General features: G+C 50.8%; 1 pseudogene; it reads left to right on the forward strand.

The window, feature by feature from the left end:
• Nucleotides 1-16,427: 16,427 nt before the first annotated feature.
• On the forward strand, nt 16,428-17,208 carry LOC147970610 (uncharacterized; annotated as a pseudogene).
• The last annotated feature ends 780 nt before the right edge of the window (nt 17,209-17,988 follow it).

Below are 17,988 nucleotides of genomic sequence, written 5' to 3' on the forward strand. Positions count from 1 at the left end.
CTTGGCGTGGTGTCATGTCATGGCACTAACATGTTGTGGTAAAAAATTGGGCCGATTTGGAAGCTCGTGGTTCTAAGAGGGAATGTGCCACCTTTGAGTGTGAAACGATATACGCTGCCCCCCCTTGAGTTTCTTAACAAAGGCAACATAGAACTACATTAGTGCCCTGTTAAATATTCTGGGTTCGTTTGTCGTTTTTTATACATTAATTGAGTTTCTGGTCATTTAATGTGCATAAGTCAAATTTGAACTACAAGCACATGCTCTCGTGCACCAAAGTTGGTTGAAAAATCACATTTGTGTCCTCGGGTGAATTTTTAGGTCCCATGCAAGAAATGAGAATAAAATTAAAACATCTGGGCATCGTGGCTCGGCCGAGAACATTGAGAAACTTGGTTTTAAAATTCTTGTAAATCCAAAATACGTCTGAAAATCATGAAACTTGGCATGGATGTTATCGGTGTCAAAACCGGCAGATCTCGGGTAGGGGGTCCCGAACTGTGCGTCTAAGGCGGATGGTAATAGGAGGCAGGGGACACGATGTTTTACCCAGGTTCAGGCCCTCTTGATGGAGGTAAAACCCTACGTCCTGCTCGATTTATTCTTGATGATATGGGTATTACAAGATTTGGTCTACCACGAGATCGGAGAGGCTAAACCCTAGAAGCTAGCCTATGGTATGATTGTATGTTGTCCTACGGACTAAAACCCTCCGGTTTATATAGACACCGGAGGGGGTTAGGGTTACACAAGGTCGGTTACAAAGGAGGAGATATCCATATCCATACTGCCTAGCTTGCCTTCCACGCCAAGTAGAGTCCCATCCGGACACGAGACGAAGTCTTCAATCTTGTATCTTCATAGTCCAATAGTCCGACCAAAGGATATAATCCGGCTATCCGGAGACCATGGCTCGGCGATTATTTGAACCGGTTTTCTTTAACCAGCCCCGCACATAACGCGAGGCGGTTTCTTGACACGTCTTGTCAAAGCAGAGATCGTGTCCCCCTTATTATGGGATTCTCATCAATACACGCGTGGGTAAGCCAACCGCGCCATCAATTACGGCGCTTGGGGGATAAGCGAGTTTCACCATGCTAGTGGGGGCGCATAGTTTCGTCCGCCCTTATAAAGGGATAAGGTTTTGCCTTTTTCTACCCACGCCTTCTTCCTCCTTGCTCATCCATTCTCGCGCACTCGAGCTCCAACGCCTAAGTCCACATCCTTCTCCTCAACCTTCTCCAAACATGTCCGGAGCGGGAGGCAAGTGGATGGCTTCCTCCGTCACGGAGGGACACATCAAAAAGCTGCGCGGAGCTGGATACTTAGCCACGAATATCGCGCATCGGCTGCCCGCTGCGAGGCAGATCGTCCCTACCCCGGAACCTCACGAGAGGGTAGTTTTCCTCCACCACTTCCTCCGCGGACTGGGGTTTCCCCTTCATCCATTCGTCCGCGGTCTCATGTTCTACTACGGGCTGGACTTTCATGATCTGGGCCTGAACTTCATCCTCAACATTTCGGCGTTCATCGTCGTGTGTGAGGCTTTCCTCTGCATTCAGCCCCACTTCGGCCTGTGGCTGAAGACCTTCAATATCAAGCCGAAGGTGGTGGGAGGCCAACAAGCGGAATGCGGTGGAGCCATGGTGGGCAAGATGCCCAATGTTATATAGCTCGAAGGCTCCTTCGTGGACACCATAAAGGGATGGCAATCGGCGTGGTTCTACATCACCGAGCCGCGCGACACCAACTGGGTGGTGGCCCCTGAGTTTCGATCCGGAATCCCCACGTGGCTCACCTCCTAGAAAGAGAATGGCATGTCTGGGGGTTCATCGGTGGAGCTGGACGAACTCCAGAAATGTATCCGGAATATGGCAAGCAAGAAGCTCAAGCTTGTCAACATAGTCCAGGTCATGCTCTTCCGCCGGATCCTCCCGTGTCAACAACGGGATTTTAACTTATGGGAGTTCGACCCGGCCCGGCACCAGACTCTAAGCGAGCTCTTCGACACGGCGCACAAGGACATCTGGAGGGTGCTGTTCAAGGGCGCCGAGGTCCCTCCTTCTCTTACCGAGGACCGAGGGCTAAGCGTGAAGCGCCTAGCGCATTCGGTGAGTTCTATACATCCGGTAGGATATTTATTTCCCCTAGCTTAACCATGTGCGGGGTCTGAGCTCCATGCCTTTGACAGGACTAGGTGGAGATGTCGGGGCAGATTAACTATCCGGCCCCTCTGCCCGAAGATATTGCGGATGCTCTCCTGACGGAGATGCAGACTCCGGCTCCTTACAAGGTGCCGGAGAAGACCAAGAAGGCCAAGGGAACCCGAAAGAGTTCCCGGTGCCAGGTGGTATCGGACTCATCATCCGATAACTCCGCGATGCACTCCTCTCCCGAAGACGAGGAGGAAGATGAAGATGCTCCCCCTTCAGTCGGGGGAGACAAGAAAAGGAAGGCCACCCCGACCGGGGGGGCGAAGGGTCCAAGAAGGTGTGGAACCTCCTTCCAGACTACTCCACCACCGCCACTGAAGGCGAAGATGAGTGGCTGCTCAGGGCCAAGCCCCTGGCAAAGTCGTAAGTATTCGGATACCAGAGTAACTCATAGCATACCATTGTTGCACTGCTTCTCCTAACACCGAATATGATTATGCAGACCGCCCCAAGCCCGTATCAACGTATCTTCGTCGGGCGGCTCCTTGGACTCGTCGGATATGGATAGTGATCCACTTCCGACCGCCACCTCCCCTTGCCCTACGGACAATGCCGAGGTATTGTCTCAAGAGGCACCGGGTCGAGGGGAGACAATCCCGGAGGCTCCTTAAGGTGGCCTTCCAGACTCCGGGAGCAGAGGGAGGGAGGCTCCCGAGGGCTCCGAGTTCGGCCCTCAGCCGAACACCACGCCGGAACCTCCAGTGGTTCCGGACTCAGGAAGGCGGCCTCCTTCCAAAAGGGGCAAGACGCCTGTGCCGGTGACCTCTGTCCATCCAAAGGCACTAGACAATCTGCTGGGAGCGCTTCACAGCACTTCCATCGGCGAAGAGCACCGCACTATTATGAGTGCGCTGATCCAGAAGGTTCAGTCCACCAAGAGTGGACTGACTGAAGCATGTGCCAGTCTTCTAACAGGCTTTGAGGTAAATATTTGAAATATAGGAAAAATATTACCGCATAGACAGTATCCCCTGATGCTCTGTTTGGTGTTCAAAAAGAAAAGCCGAATAGAGGATCAACTAATATCTGCAGGAGTCTAATATAAGTATGTCTATATGCGTATGCAGGCTTCGCTGCTGACCTCTGCCGCACTGACTGTGGAGGTCGTCGTACTGATGCAGGACCTCAAAGGGTCCAAGAAAGAGCTTGGCCTTGCCAAGAGGAAGCTCGAGGAGAACAAAGGTAAGTAATACCTAGTCTATAGATGTGTATATATACAAAAAGGATGCGATTGCAAAATGATAGCATCATCTTTAATTTGCCAGGGGCCACGACCGAGGTGGCAACCCTGAAGCAAGCGCTATCTGAGGCCGAAAACAAAGTGGCCCAGGAGTGCACCGAGCGGGAAAAACAAGAGGCACGGGTGGGCGACGTGCAGCAAGAGCTCTATGCACTCGTGACGAAGCACGAGGCGTTGGAGCTTGACTTGAAGACGCGAGAGTCTGAGCTTGCCGCAGCCCTTGAGAGTGCAAAGAGTGCCAAGGCTGAAGCCCAAAAGGCCCTCCAGGAGATTGATGCGATGAACAAGATAGCGGCAGGTAAGGCATTCAATATGCAAAGCAAGCATGTGAAAGTAAATTACTTGTTACTTACCCGAGTTCGGAGCTCTCCAGGAGCATTCGTAGATTTGCCCCGCAGCGTGTCGGATGCCGCATAGTTTTACCAGGCCGAGGAGGGAAGCTCAACAAAGAAGTTGTTCTGGTCTCAGCATACTGGGACCGAACACCCGATGCCTCTGAGCGACCAGCTGAAGCAACTGGTCGAGCTGGACAAGGCGGCCGAGCAGGCCATGAAGGGCTTTATAGTTCGGATGTGGCCTGGCGACGCCCTTCCCAACAGCTACTTCGGCCTGGTGAGGCGGCTTGTGGATGCCTTCCCACAGCTGGAAGTCATTAAGCGGTCCGTCTGCATCGAAGGTGCACGCCAGGCTTTCGCTCGTGTGAAGGTGCAATGGGCCAAGATGGACGCCGTGAAGCTGGTGAAGGAAGGCCCGCCGGCGGGCAAGGAGCATCGCCACCCCGAGATGTACTATGAGGGTGTCCTGAAGGGTACCCGTCTCGTAGCGGACGAGTGTACGAAAGATGTAATATTTGAGTAAACTTGCTCGTGTAATCCTGTATTATGAAAACTTGTTCATATGCGCTATGCAACGCTTGTTTGAATTTAAAATATTACCTTCTGTTCGGCTGTTTATCAAATCTGAGAGATGGCTAGTCGTTGGCTTGTGCCCCCATGCCACGAGTGCTGGGGTGTTCAGGATAAACCTGAGCACTCTTGTTCCCATTTTTGGGTCCTTCGAGGGGGGTGCTCAGCACAACGAACAAGGCAATTGGACTATAATGCGTTATCACTCTCACTTAGCCATAGAATTCTATAATTTTAAATTTCGGCGAAGCCCCTAGTATTTGGATGGCCGAATTCGGGGCGCTATACACGCCTTAAGCCGGACAGGGCCGACTCCTCGCTCTAAGCGGCATAAGTCTTTAGGGACTTGAAACCTCTCGAACAGCGATCAGTCTCTCGCCTTATCATGAAAGTCAGTTTTAGCTTTCTCTACTAAGGTGCTTAGCCCAGCAGAACCGGGGCACAATCGCAGTAGTTCTCCCAGTGCTACCTTAGCCGATATAGCGGAACGTAAGGTACCAAAACATGTGAGCCGGGCAAACCCAACTATTGACCCAAGACATGATTCAGAGCTGATGCATATAATGCTATAAGTTCGGGGTGCCACACTGTCGAAAGTGTTCGGACTTCTCACGCCGTATTATGGGGTATGCTTAAGCCCCTAGCGTATTGGCAGTACCAGAGTGTACGGGTGCTAGATGTCATAAATGAACATATATATATAAACAAAGAATGCAAATGCATTGTTTATTCAAAAAGGTGCGTTAAAGGAGAATGATACAAGTAGTGTGAGAAGCAAAGAGTAGGACTATTTGACATGTCCCTTCCAAGGGCAAGCTGAGGAATAGTATTAAAGCAAGTATTTCACTCATTATCGTAATCCACCTGGGAGTTCCGTGGTGTGACATAGCTTTCTGCCTCCTTGGTTGCTGCATCATGTGTTCGGCAGTCATGCTGCCGGACAGGGTTTCCAGAGATTAAAGTCCTAAAAGAGAAAAATAACAAAGCGGGAAGCCCCTAGTGCGGTTTAAGCCGCGTCTTGGAGCGTGTCGTAGTCGTGCCCCCCTTCCCGCCTGTGCCTATGGTATTTTTAATGCGTAATTATGTACGCGTGGCATGGATTTCACCGTTTGGCTGGGACCGGGGTGGGGGCCGCATTGCTATACGAGCTCAGAACGTGCCAGGTGGTCCTGTTGCCGATTACTCCAGGCGCGCTTGAAGGTGTCCGGGTCCTTAATCGCCGAACTAGTGGATTGCCTTAAGAGGCTGTTTTGCGCTTCTGCTGTGAGGGTCGCAGTGTGCTCCTCCGTGCGGAGAGAGCGCTCTGTGTTTCCATTGACTGTGATGACCCCCCGAGGTCCTGGCATCTTGAGCTTGAGATATGCATAATGTGGTATCGTATTGAATCTCGCAAATGCGGTTCGCCCGAGCAGTGCATGGTAGCCACTGCGGAACGGGACTATGTCGAAGATTAACTCTTTGCTTCGGAAGTTATCCGTAGATCCGAAGACCACTTCCAGTGTTACTGAGCCTGTGCAATGGGCCTCTACACCTGGTATGACGCCTTTAAAGGTCGTTTTTGTGGGTTTGATCCTTGAGGGGTCTATACCCATTTTGCGCATTGTGTCCTGATAAAGTAGGTTCAGGCTGCTGCCGCCATCCATAAGGACTCGAGTGAGGTGAAATCCGTCAATGATTGAGTCTAGGACCAATGAGGCGAATCCTCCATGACGGATACTAGTGGGGTGGTCCCTGCGGTCGAAGGTGATCGGACAGGAAGACCATAGGTTGAACTTTGGGGCGACTGGCTCCAACGCATATACGTCCCTGAGCGCACGCTTCCTCTCCCTCTTGAGGATGTGGGTTGCGTATATCATGTTCACCGTCCACACTTGTGGGGGGGACCTCTTCTGTCCTCCGGTGTTTGGCTGCTGGGGCTCCTCCTCGTCATCGCTATGTGACCCCTTATCTTTGTTTACGGCATTTATCTTGTCGGCCTACTTGAACACCCAACAATCTCTGTTGGTGTGGTTGGCTGGCTTGTCGGGGGTGCCGTGTATTTGGCACGAGTGATCGAGTATACGGTCCAAACTGGACGGGCCCGGAGTGCTTATTTTGAATGGCTATTTCCGCTGACCGGGTTTAGAGCCTTTGAATCCGACATTGACTGTTGTATCCTCGGTATTGTCGTTGTTAATGCGGCGCTTATGTTTGTTGCGACGTGACCTTCCATTGCCATCCTTGGTATCCGAAGTACCATGGTTCTTTGATATGTTATTGTTGCGAGCCAGCCAGCTGTCTTCTCCCGCACAAAAGCGGGTCATGAGTGTCGTGAGGGCTGCCATAAATTTCGGCTTTTCCTGACCAAGGTTCCGGGCGAGCCACTCGTCGTGGATGTTGTGCTTAAAAGCTGCTAGGGCCTCTGCATCCGGACAGTCGATGATTTGATTTTTCTTTGTTAGGAACCGTGTCCAGAATTGCCTGGCCGATTCCTCTGACTGCTGAATTATGTGGCTCAAGTCATCGTCATCTGGTGGTCGCACGTAAGTGCCCTGGAAGTTGTCGAGGAATGCGGCTTCCAGATCCTCCTAACAGCCAATGGACTCTGCTGGCAAGCTATTGAGCCAATGCCGAGTTAGTCCTTTGAGCTTGAGTGGGAGGTATTTAATGGCGTGTAGATCATCACCGCGGGTCATGTGGATATGCAGGAGGAAATCCTCGATCCATACCGCAGGATCTGTTGTGGCGTCGTATGATTCTATATTTACAGGTTTGAAACCCTCTGGGATTTGATGATCCATTACTTCGTCTATGAAGCATAGGGGGTGTGTGGCGCCTCTGTACTGGGCTATGTCGCAACGCAGCTCGAATGAGTCTTGCCCGCTGTGTTTGGCCCGGCCGGACTTACTTTTACTGTATCCGGCGGGACGATTATCGTCTCGCATAGTGGCACGCCCTTGTGATCCGTAGATTGATCTTGCATGTTTTTCTTTGTCCTCCAATACGTCTCGTAGGTCTGGCGTATTTCCCCATGCCTTGACATTTTTATGTGAGTGGCGTCGGAGTGTAGACTGAGCTTTTGGCTGAAATGCCTCTCTGTCACGACCATGAGGTGGCCGGTCAGCCGCATCATGTGCTGGAGATGTGGGTTTGAATGCTTCCTCCTCCAGTCGGGGTAGCAACCTACACTTTGGGTAACTCTTGGAGGGACGTTTGAGTTTATATTCCTCGGTCGCAAGGACTTCGGTCCATCTGTCGGCTAGCAAATCTTGATCAGCTTGAAGTTGTTGTTGCTTTTTCTTAAGGCTATTTGCCGTGGCTATAAGCCGGCGCTTGAAGCGCTCTTGTTCGACGGGATCCTCAGGCATGACGAATCCGTCATCGTCGAGGCTTGCTTTCGTCTTCGGAGGGAGGCATGTAATTATCATCCTCTGCCTCTCCATCTGCCGCTCTGTCTGGAGGGCTGGCTTCTCCATCCTCCTGCCCTAAATCTTGTTGGAGGGGATTGTTGCCGTCTTTGGCACTGTCCGAAGTGCTATTATCTCCTATGCCGGTATCACCACTTTTGCCTTGGCGGGACTTAGAGCGGCGCCGCTGACGCCAGCACGTGGGTTGCTTCTTGGAGGGGTCATCCTTCATTGTCTCATCGCCATTGCCTTCTTTGGGTGTGTCCACCATGTATATATCGTATGATGAGGTGGCTGTCCAGTGCCCTGTGGGCAGTGGTTCCTCTTCGTCTCCCGCATCATCGTCCATACCGTCGATGTCTTCGGAGTCGAAGTCGAGCATGTCGGTTAAGTCATCGACAGTGGCTACTAAGTGGGTGGTGGATGGGCAGCGAATTTCTTCGTCATCCGCATCCCAATCCTGCCGGACATAGTTCGGCTAGGATCCTTCTGACAAGGAGAGAGACCTTAATGAGTTTAGTATGTCGCCGAAGGGCGAGTGCTGAAAAATATCCGCGGAGGTAAAATCCATGATCGGCGCCCAATCGGATTCGATAGGAACGGGCGCAGGCGGTTCGGAGTCCGTGGCCGGAGAAGGATCCGACAGTTTGGCAACACGGCTCTCGTGAAGGGTAAGGTCGATATTCGGCTCGATCGCCGCTGAGGATACGGCCTCCGTGACGGGGTCTATCCACCCGTCCATGGATGGCGCAACTGGCTCCGAATTGAGGCTTGGAGCGGCTGCCGATGCGATCTCCTGAATATGGTCCGATGGTAGAGCTAAATCGTACTCATCGTGACCGTGTGGCGCACAAGGCAGGGGCTCGAATCCGTCGAAGATCAAGTCTCCACGGATATCGGCCGTGTAATTTAAGCTTCCAAACCAGACCTAGTGACCAAGGGCATAACTTTCGATCTGCTCCAGATGGCCAAGCGAGTTGGCCCGCAGTGCGAAGCCGCCGAACACAAAGATCTGTCCGGGGAGAAAAGTCTCACCTTGGACTGCATCGCTATCGATGATAGTAGGAGCCATCAAGCCTAACGGCAACGACACAGAGGAACTCTCAATGAAAGCACCAATGTCTGTGTCAAAACCAGCGGATCTCGGGTAGGAGTTCCCGAACTATGCGTCTAAGGCGGATGGTAACAGGAGGCAGGGGACATGATGTTTTACCTAGGTTCGGGCCCTCTTGATGGAGGTAAAACCCTACGTCCTGCTCTATTTATTCTTGATGATATGGGTATTACAAGAGTTGATCTACCACGAGATCGGAGAGGCTAAACCCTAGAAGCTAGCCTATGGTATGATTGTATGTTGTCCTACGGACTAAAACCCTCCGGTTTATATAGACACCGGAGGGGGTTAGGGTTACACAAGGTCGGTTACAAAGGAGGAGATATCCATATCTGTACTGCCTAGCTTGCCTTCCACGCCAAGTAGAGTCCCATACGGACACGAAACGAAGTCTTCAATCTTGTATCTTCATAGTCCAACAGTCCGGCCAAAGGATATAGTCCGGCTGTCCGAAGACCCCCTAATCCAGGACTCCCTCAGATGTGATGTCATGGTACTACCATGTTGTGGTAAAAAAATTGGCCGAATAGGAACAGATTTTGGTATAAGCTTTTGCAAACCGAAGCTTCTCTCAAGAAGGCTCGTGGTTTTGAGAGGGAACGTGCCACCTTTGAGTGCGAAACGATATACATTGTCCCCCTTGAGCTTATTTACAAAGGCAACATAGAACTACATGAGTGCCCTGTTAAATTTTGGAATTATTCCGGCTTCATTTGGCCTTATTTACACATTAATTGAGTTTTTGGTCATTTAATGTGCATAATTCAAATTTGAACTACAAGCACATGCTCCCGTGCACCAAAGTTGGTTGAAAAATCACATTTGTGTCCTCAGGTGAATTTCTACTCCCTCCTTTCATCTATATAGGTCCTAATGCGTTTTTCGAGGCTAACTTTGACCAAACGTTAGAGCAATAATATATGACATGCAACTTACACAAGGCATACCTTCAATTTTGTATGTCAAAGGAGCTTCCAATAATATAATTTTCATAGTATACATCTCATGTGCTATTAATCTTGTCAATAGTCAAAGGCTGTCTTGAAAAACACATTAGGCCCTATATAAATGGAAGGAGGGAGTAGGTCCCATGCAAAAAATGAGAATAAAATTCAAACATCTGGGCATCATGGCTCGGTCGAGAACATTGAGAAACTTGGTTTTAAAATCATGAAACTTGGCATGGTGTCATGTCATGGTAGTACCATGCCATGGTAAAAAAAATTGGCCGAATAGGAACAAATTTTGGTATAAGCTTCTTGCAAATTGGAGCTTCTCTCAAGAAGGCTCGTGGTTCTGGGATGGAATATGTCACCTTTGTGTGCATAATTCAAATTTGAAATACAAGCACATGTTCCAGTGCACCAAAGTTGGTTGAAAAATCACATGTGTGTCCTCGGGTAAATTTTAGGTTCCATGCAAGAAATGGGAATGAAATTCAAAATTCTGGGCGTCGTGGCTGGGTTGGAAACATTGATAAACTTAGTTTCTTAATTCCTGTAAATCCAAAACATGCATGAAAATAATGAAACTTGGCTTGGTGCCATGACATGGCACAACATGTTGTGGTAAATTTGCAGTCTAATTTGCGAAGGCGCACACATTAACAATCAACAAAGTCATTTTGGAACAAGTGCTGTCACATTACAATCAGAAACACAAGTATTATTGAAACCGTGGGCGTTCTACTTACTAGTACCATTTACGTGCCTCCACGCATCCCCATTTTTTATTAGCTAGGAGGCGCCGTGTAGGGTAGCTATTTGAGTACGAGAGGTGTGCGATCAGACCCCTGCACGTGCTTATCGGGAGGAGAGCCCTTTGACCTCCATCTGTCGTCCACCTCTCTCCCAAGGTCTCCATTAATGGCGCCCGAGCCTTTGTTTAATGGCGTGGCTATGTCTCACTCGACTGAGATTTAAGAGAGAAAAAATAAAATCTGAAAGCACATCTTGATGTAAGATCCGACGGACGTATATAGCATCTACTGCGACTTATAGCAAGACTGATGAATATATAAGGACGATTAAAAAAATTTGATCAAAGAAGGGCTTGCCCCTTCCGATCTTCATTACTGAAAACCACCACAATTCACAAGAAGTTCAGCACAGCCTAACACTAAGGACTAAAAGCTACCAGATTGAAATCGCAACATCCCAAGAGGCCAACAAAGGCCAAACATCCGCGCTAGAACCCAACATTTCACAACCCACGACACAATCCACATCCTACATCGATTATTACATCAAAAGAAACTAGGAAACTAGTCTCCGCGGCGAGCGGCGATGAGCTCTTTCGTGTCCTCAAGACGCTGCTTGAGAACATCCATGGATTCCTCCACCAGCCTTTGGCGCTCGTTGCGGAGCATGTCATTCTCGTCCATAAGTTTCTTCAACAAGGCACTGGTCTCCTCCTGCAAGTCTGCACTTCGGACGATCTTCTCCCTCAGCAGGTCACGCTCGGCCCGGAGACTCTCATTGCCCTCCCTTAGTTGCCGGATGACGCCGGTAGCCTGTTCAAACGAGGCTATCATGTCGTCCTGCAACCTCGTCGAGCCGGAGATCTGATCCATCTGGCTATGGACGATCGCATGCATGCGCGTGTAACAGTCGTCGCCTGCCCGTGAGAAATTTTCCCAGGCCGCCGCGGCGCGGCGGGACATCTCTGCTGCATTCGTGGCACGGCGGGACATCTCTGCTGCTTCCGCAGCGCGGCCGGACCAGTCTGCTGCATCGACGGCACGGCGGGACCTCCGTGCTGCTTCAGCGGCACGGCGGGACCTTTGTGCTGCTACTTCCGCACAGTGGGACATGTCGGCTGCTCTTGCAGCAAGGCGGGACATCTCTCGGGCTTCCGCTTCCATGCTCGCCTCTCCCTGGTGGCAATCTCTCGACCCAGAACTCACGCTGGCCATGGCAGACGCAAGGGAAGGATGCTGAATGACTTGTTTGTTTTCGTGGATGAGGAGTTGAGGAGGAATGTGCAGTCATCTTGGCGTACTAGTATTTATAACCGAGTACTAATACACCCCTAAGTGGGAAACCGTTTAGGTTGTGATCGGTGTGAACAGGCTTGCAATTCAATATAGCATGGAGTAATTTGGAATTTGACGAGATGCAAGCTCAAAATTTATTGACGGTTCTAGTTTTGAAGTGTGGCACTATTCCCGGATGGAGTACTTCTTTTTCTACTCCCTCCTTTCCGGTTTTATAGGGATTATCTCAAAATTTTAGTTTTTCCATTTTATAAGGCTCAATGTTGTTGTCCCCAACACATGTTCAGATTCCAAGGTGCATTAAATCATTGCATGCAAGTATTAAGAGAAAATTGACCAATGCATGTACTTTATGCATGCATGCATTGCAATTAATGCATTAAACCTATCTCTCGGGACTTCTCACACGCACCATCGTGCCACCCACAAAAGCATGTACTCTGAGTTTAGTAGTACGTTATACAGGAAGAGAAGAGGTGCACACACGCGCTCGTCCTCTCACACACGCGTCTGTTTTTTCTCGAAAAGGAGGATGATGACCCCCGGCCTCTGCATCTGGGAGTCACACACGCAAATTATTGAAATATATCGAGTGCGGTGCTTTGATGTGTCGCGTCAACTCGTACAACAACAAGAAGTTTGATTATCCTCTCCCTCGCGGACTTAACTTCACCTGCCTTTGGCTGTATGACAGGTTGGCCACACACCTGTAGGGCCCACTTTTCATACACGCAAAGGCAAGAGCGTCCCTCCCTCGCCCATGAGTGTGGTGGCTGGCAAGACTAGGAGAAGCTTTCGCTACACGCTCTCCCTCCCGCACGCGGTGGACATGCAGCAGTTCAATCGGTGTCAGATGGCCAGAAGCGTACTGTAGTACTCCTCCAGTGCAGTAGTAGTCCATCATTGTTCGACTTCCCGAAGAGGCGAAGAGCCAAGCGCAGCCCGGACGCTCGTGTGGAAGTTTCATATGTATAGTAGTCTAGGATAGCATGTACCATGCCTGTAAGCTTAAAATCGTTGGGGTCGGCTCCATGCTATGTGGCCGTCTCAAAGTTTTTAAAAAAAATTAAAATAGTCTTCTAGCCCTACCCGAAAACTGTTGCATGTACTGCCCAGGAAAATCCCCGCCCTCAACTTTTAACTACGCGAAAATAGTTTGATCTTGTTCGTTCTATATAAATACAGTACTTACTGTATGTTTATTCACCCGTGGGGTTGTTCAATGAATGGAGGGGCGGGGAGCACAAGTGAACAATACTGTAGTACTACTAGTAGTAAGTAGGAGTCGTACAGAAGTCACCTTAAATAGAGAGTTTCTTTTCTTTAATGCCACGTACACAAATTGAAAAGCTTGTTGTGGAGAGAAAAAAGATAAACACTCCACTATATATGGACGCAGGGGCCTGAGCGCTTGCTTTACTAGGGTTGCTCTCTTCATTCTCTCATCCTCTCCAGATATAAACAAGACAGCGGTAGCGACATTTTCTCTCTGCTCACCGCTGGTCACAGATCCGGCCGGATCCCTTCGGCCGGTGTGTGTAGAGGACTAAAAGGTGCATCATTCACGCGGTCATCATCACCGAGGGAGGAAACCCACAGCTGCCGGAGGGGCCCGATCCTCTGCCCGTGCCATTCTCTCCGACACATGGCCGGCTCGGGAGGTCCTCCGACCCTTCTTCCTCCCTGCCGTATTGTTCGCAGATCCGACCTACCGCCGCTGACATCCTGGCGACCCTCAGGTATAAGTTCTTCAAAAGCGGCCTTGCTCTACTGCCCCAGCTCCCCACGTGTCTGAATGTGCATCTTTTTCTACTCCCATCGTCTCTTCCAAAGCCACCTAAATTTTTAGTATTATTAGAGGTAAACATACTTCATGCATTCGAATCTAGGGCTTTGTTCAAACAACGAAGAAACGGGGAAAGTTGTAGCATGAATCTAGGACTTGATTCAAAGAGGAAATAATATGGTGAAATTAGTAGAGACCGGATACCCAACCGGTCTCTTGGTTGAAAAGGGAAATAATGCGAAAACGCAATACAAACTGGATAAGGAACAGATCTATTATTGGTTGAAAAAAGGATAGAAAGTGGCGGTTGGTGGACAAGTCAACAAAGTATGTCCAGGATTAGATTTGCTGCCATCACATAGTAAAAGGTCTCCAGGATTAGATTTTCTGCCCTCACATAGTAAAAGGTCTCAGGATTATATTTGCTACCCTCACATAGTAAAAGGTCTCCAGGATTAGATTTGTTGCCCTCACATAGTAAAAGGTCTTCAGGATTAGATTTCACTACTAGGAAAAGGGCTATAGATGGAATTGACACTAATGGCGCACCAGAAATGTGGTGCGCCACTACTATTTACTAATGGCGCACCACGTGAAGATACGCCATTAGTGTGTAAGACACTAATGGCGCACCAGGCACAAGGTGCGCCACTAGCAACAAAATGTTTTTTTTCATTTTTTCAAACATACTAATGGCGCATCCGGGCAAAGTGCGCCATTAGTAGTTAGAACTACTAATGGCGCACCAACCGTTGAGTGCGCCACTACTGTATTCTTTTTTTTTACTTTTTTGCAAAACTACTAATGGCGCACCGTCGCATAGTGCGCCATTACTAGTTCAAACTAGTAATGGCGCACTGTGCCACGGTGCGCCATTAGTATAAAAATTATTTTTAATACTTTTTTGCAAAACTACTAATGGCGCATGTATGTGTGGTGCACCCTCCCCCGCTCCACCGCCGCCGACGAGCACCCCCCGCACCCGCCCCTGCTCCACCGCCGCCGACGAGCACCCCCCGCACCCGCCCCCGCTCCACCGCCGTCGACGAGCACCCCCCGCACCCGCCCCCGCTCCACCGCCGCCGACGAGCACCCCCCGCACACTCCCCCGCTCCACCGCTGCCGACGAGCACCCCCCGCACCCTCCCCCACTCCACCGCCACCGACGAGCACCCCCCGCACCCGCCCCCGCTCCACCGCCGCCGACGAGCACCCCCCGCACCCTCCCCCGCTCCACCGCCGCCGACGAGCACCCCCCGCACCCGCCCCCGCTCCACCGCCGCCAACGAGCCACCGCATATATGTTACTCCCAAAAGCATATAAAGTTTGTCAAATTTTGAGCTATGGATATTTAGTTATGATTTAAACAAGTTTGAACATATTTAAACACAAATAAATATCAAACAGCATTTTAAATGTTGTTAACATGGCAACAAACTGCATATTATTTTTCTACATGAAATTCTGAGCATCTAGCATATGTGACATGTTATATTTGGATGCATGCATAAAAAGATATGTGCAAAGAAAAAAATGCATAAAAACAAAATTTGGGGAGCGTGGGAATCGAACCCAGGACCTCCCAATGTGTGTGCTGCGTGCTGACCAGTCGGGCTAGTGTGTGTGTTCTGTTTTGGATACGGTTAGGTGGAATATAACCTGAGTGCTCGAACTGTAATAAAAAATTAGTACTAATGGCGCACCTGGGGGTGGTGCGCCATTGCTGTCGTCGTACTTATGGCGCACCAGGGGGAGGTGCGCCATTGCTAACCCCCCCCCCCCCACTCCACCTGTTCCCCTCTGGCCTCTCTCCCTCCCCCACTCGACCTAACCTCGCCGCAACCGCCCACGCGCCCCCGCCGCCTCCCTCTCCCCTTCGCCGCCTCCCCCCCGAGCCCCGCCTCCCCCCCGAGCGCCGCCTCCCTCGCCTCGGAGCCGCCCCGCCCCGAGTTCCACCAGGAGAGGAGGCCCCACGTCCACCAGGAGAGGAGGCCCGCGACCTCCCCGCCGTCTATCCCCGCCTCCCCCAAGCTCGCCGTCTCCGCCCTCTGCCGTCTCCGCTCCGGCCACCACCTCATCGTGGTCAGGTAACCCTCCTCCCTCTGCCTCTCTTCTCCTCTCTTCCTCCTCTCCTCCATCCCGGCCATGCCCTCTTCTTCTCTCTTTTGCTAGGTTTAGGTCAAATCCCTCTCGAATTTAGGTCAAATTAGGTTCAAAAAATTGTGGGAGTAGTGCCTAGCAAACATGAATAATTAGTACTCCATGTGCATTGGAGTACTTGGTACCTGCAAGATTTGGACACACTAAAAAAATGCACTGGACACACTGAAGAAAAATTTTGTGTCCAGTAAGATTAGAGAAAATTTTGTACTAATGGTGTGCTGGTAGAACGCGCAATTTTTGTTAGTTCGTTGCCATGTCATGATAGGACATTCAGTTGTTTCTGTTGTTCACGATGCTCTGAATTTGTGTGCCAAAGAGAGTTTTCTCTGAATTTGTTGTTCACAATGCTCTAATGGTTTGTTAGTGAATGGTGGTGCAATGGTGGCCTCTGTTTCAAATATTTCAGTAATTACTTGACAATAAATAAAAAAGAAGATTTGGGGATGGTAACTCCTGTGTGGTTTCTATTAAATTTAAAATAGTGAGGGTGTCATTTTCATCCATTCATCTCTTTCTCTAGCTTGTCTAAAAGTTATGTTTACAATATTGCTGCATTTTCTAGAACAGCCAGCACACTATAATATTTCATAAGATGATGATATAGTTAAGAATATTACTTAAGGTATGCTTTTAAATATTGTTGTCCACAATGTCTTCTCGCCAAACGCTTATCCATTTAGGAGCCATGGTCATAAGAGCATCTCCAACAGCCGCGCTAAACTAGCGCCGCGCCACAAATTAGGCTGTTTTAGCGCGCGCGCAACGCGGCGGGTCGCTCCAGCGGGCACACAAAAACGACGCGCGCGCTATAACGGGTTGGGCGCGTGGTTGAAAACACTTACCCGCGCGGCGTATTTCGGGCGCCAGCTACAGCGTGCGGCACACTCGAGCGCTCGCGCCGCACTCTCTCCTCTCCTCGTCCTACGCCCCGCACACGCCGGCGCCGGAGCCCTGCCACCCACCCATGGACGCGCACACCGGTGCCCCGCTCACCCCGCTGTACAGCCGCGACCCCCACCCCCCCTCCCCCCCCCCCGCCGCCGCCGGAAACCCTAGCGCGGGAAGCACTGGCGTCGCCACCGCTGGAGCTCCGCCGAGCGTCGGCCTCGCGCGCAGCCTCTTCTTGCCGCCGCGGATGACCATGGCACCGGGTGGCGTCGCGCCGGCGCCGTCCCGTGCCGCCGCCGCACCGTCGAAGAAGGTCCCCAATGCGGCGCGGACGAAGAAGGGCAAAACATCCATGAAGAAAAACAAGGCGGCGGACGGCTCCGGCACCACGAAGGCGAGGGGAAAGAAGCTTGCAGGGCGTTCGACGGCCGCGGCGGCTACCGAAGTGCCGGCGAGCTCACTCGTTGAGCCGGCCGCCGACGCGCACCACGTGTTCAACGAAATGCCCCCAAGGTGAAAAAATTTCCAACTTTTCTTTTCTTCTTATTTTTTCAATGCCTCGGCGCCATGGGAGGCATGGGTGGCTTCGGAGCCATGGGAGGCATGGGTGCACATCCGGCCACCATGGGAGGCATGGGTGCACCTCCGGCCGCCATGGGAGGCATGGATGGCTTTGGAGCACCCTCCGACGCTATGGCCGCCATGGGAGGCATGAGTTTTGCTTCTCTCATGGGAGGCATGGGTGCACCTCCGGCCGCCATGGGTGCAATGTCTTTCGATGTGCCTTCTCACACACATTCCTATGAAGATGCCGTTGAAGATCTTGCCAACACCGTCGGAGCTTCACATGATGCGGTACGTGATGCGGTGCGTGATGAGGAGAGGGAGGAAGATTCATCTTCAGAGGCGGAAGAGTCATCTTCGGAAGATGAGGACGAAGACGAAGACGAGGAAGATGAAGATTGATGTGTCTTTCATGTCTTGAACTTTAGTTTGCATTTGAACTTGGTTGGATGAACTTGTGGGCATGATTTTGAACTTGTGGGCATGAACTTTTATTCATCAACTTGTTTGTGTCAAATTTCACATGTTCATTTTTGTCCAAAATATCATATATGCAAAATGCCCGGCGAGTCGCGCACACTGTATTTTTGCGCTCTGCTAGAGCGGCGCGCGCGCTGCATTATAGCACGGCTGCTGGAGCCAGCGCAGGCGGGCGTGCAAAACCAGCCGCAGCGCACGCGGTAAACAGGTTTTTTGCGCGTGGCGCTTAGCGCGGCTGTTGGAGATGCTCTAA

Source organism: Triticum urartu, chromosome 5A (assembly GCF_056163025.1).
Source record: "Triticum urartu cultivar PI428250 chromosome 5A, HENAU_Tu73, whole genome shotgun sequence".
In the NCBI taxonomy this organism is placed as follows: Eukaryota; Viridiplantae; Streptophyta; class Magnoliopsida; order Poales; family Poaceae; genus Triticum; species Triticum urartu.